The sequence below is a fragment of the Ovis canadensis genome, chromosome 15 (assembly GCF_042477335.2).
Source record: "Ovis canadensis isolate MfBH-ARS-UI-01 breed Bighorn chromosome 15, ARS-UI_OviCan_v2, whole genome shotgun sequence".
Classification (NCBI taxonomy): Eukaryota; Metazoa; Chordata; class Mammalia; order Artiodactyla; family Bovidae; genus Ovis; species Ovis canadensis.
The window spans coordinates 21,544,599-21,547,085 of NC_091259.1; the positions used below are offsets into that span (position 1 = coordinate 21,544,599).

Sequence of the window (2,487 nt, forward strand, 5' to 3'; positions counted from 1 at the left end):
ATTGCTTGCACACAAGGATGTTTCTCTGATTCCTCAAAAGGAACAGACCTTGGGACAAAACGGATTCTAAGTTGATAAGGAAGTTCCCCAAAACAAAGTCTTAGCTGCAGTAAATAAGCCAAGGAAAAGGTTATCTCGCCCTGCGCCTGCGCACAGTATAGTCTCTGAATCATAGTGCTTGGCAGCTTGCCCTGTAGGTTGTTGTGCAAGGGATATAAAATAAAGCAGCTGTAAGAAGCGAGTGTTAAAAATATAAAGATTCAAACCACTCTGCAGTGTTGGTGTTTCATTCCGTCGCCAGCAAGACTCTGATGCTGGGAGAGGTTGGGGGTGGGAGAAAAAGGGGATGATGGAGGATGAGATGGCTGGATGGCATCACCGACTCAATGGACGTGGGTTTGAGTGAACTCTGGGAGATGGTGATGGACAGGGAGGCCTGGCGAGCTGCGATTCATGGGGTCGCAAAGAGTCGAACATGACTGAGCGACTGAACTGAACTGAGTGCTAAGATCATAATAGCCCTTACTTGCATAGTAGCAAGATTTCAGGTTCCTTCTCCTTGAAATACCCTATACTAGGAAGCACAGTATTTGCAGATTCCTGTGAATGCCTGACTTTTGCTCTTGCATAACTCTATACTGCAATTACCCTTCTAATTGGCCTCCCTGGACTCAAGACTCTGCTGCCAGCAATTAGGTAACAACCAAATCATCTCTGAGTTGCTGCTGAAACTATACTCCATACAATTAACAAGAGCTAGTAAGCAACAGCAGAGGAGGCAATGGCACCCCACTCCAGTACTCTTGCCTAGAAAATCCCATGGACGGAGGAGCCTGGTAGGCTGCAGTCCATGGGGTCGCTGAGAGTTGGACACAACTCAGTGACTTCACTTTCACTTTTCACTTTCATGCATTGGAGAAGGAAATGGCAACCCACTCCAGTGTTCTTGCCTGGAGAATCCCAGGGACAGCGGAGCCTGGTGGGCTGCCATCTATGGGGTCACACAGAGTCGGACACGACTGAAGCGACTTAGCAGCAGCAGCAGCAGTAAGCAACAGACATTCTCGAACTTGTCTTACAGGTCAGCAGACAAGGGAACAGCTTGTTAAAACCCCCTTGCTTGTAAATTGCCTTCCCAGTTTCACTCAGACCAGTTCTTTTACAGGAACTTGGAGTCAGCTTCTGCCCAGTGTGGGGGCTTCCCTGATGGCTCGGACAGTAAAGAATCAGTGAAGGCACATTGCAAATTAAATTTTTCATTTACACAAGGATTATCTCTCCAAAAAAAAAAAAAAATAGAGACTATGACGCGGGCTTGAGCGGTGCCTGAGTGGTCCCCGGACAGAGATGATGAAGGCCAAGATCCTCTTTGTGGGGCCCTGCGAGAGTGGAAAAACCGTTTTGGCCAACTTTATGACATAATCTTCTGACATCACTGAATACAACCCAACCCAAGGAGTGAGGATACTGGAATTTGAGAACCCACATGTTACCAGCAACAACAAAGGCACGGGGTGTGAATTTGAGCTCTGGGATTGTGGCGATGATCCAAAGTTCGAGTCTTGCTGACCAGCCCTGATGAAGGACTCTCACGGAGTGGTGATCTTCTTCAACGCCGACATCCCAAGTCACCTGAAGAAAATTGAGACATGGTATTCCTACTTCTTCCAGCAGGAGTTCTTACAGAATACTCAGTGTCTGTTAATTGCACACCACAAAACAGGCTCCAGAAGTGACAAAGAAAACCCAGCTTTGGCACCACCCTTGAACAAGCGGAAGCTGGTGCACTTGAATCTCCAGGATGACCCGGAAGAGATCAGGATGGAATTCATAAAGTATTTAAGAAGCATAATCAACTCAGTGTCCGAGAGCAGAGACCGGGAAGAGATATCCATTATTACCTGACCAGCCTTCATCTGGAAGCTTCCACATCCCAAAAGAAGTTAATGTCAGTGCAGAGCCTGAAGTCTATCCACCAAAGAATGTTCTCATCGCCCTTTGGCTGTAGAAGGCATTTTCCTTGTTTGCCTCAAAGACCAGTCAGCCAGGGAGTTGACTCCATACCATCTGTTCTCCATCCTTAGTTCAGCTGAGGAAATCCTATTGTTGAATTCTGATTCCTTTGCCCCAGATCTCTCCAAAGAGCTGAAAAACTGAGGTGGTTTTTTTTTTTTTTCCTCCTTCCATATGTCATGTCATTAAAGTTGTGGAATTGTACCTGTCATAAAAAAAAAAAATACCAAGAGTTCTTCCTGCAATATAAAGACAATGTTTCACAAGCTGGAATCAAGATTGCTGAGAGAAATATCAATAACCTCAGATACACAAATGACACCACCCATATGGCAGAAAGTGAAGAAGAAATAAAGAGCCTCTTGATGAAAGTGAAAGAGGAGAGTGAAAAAGCTAATTTAAAGCTCACAGTCAGAAAACTAAGATCATGGCATCTGGTCCCATCACTTCACAGCAAATAGATGGAGAAACAGT

The 2,487-nt window shown here is 45.5% G+C and overlaps 1 pseudogene; it reads left to right on the forward strand.

Annotated features, from left to right (window-relative positions):
• Window positions 1-1,343: 1,343 nt before the first annotated feature.
• On the forward strand, window positions 1,344-2,123 carry LOC138421090 (intraflagellar transport protein 22 homolog pseudogene; annotated as a pseudogene).
• Window positions 2,124-2,487: the final 364 nt, after the last annotated feature.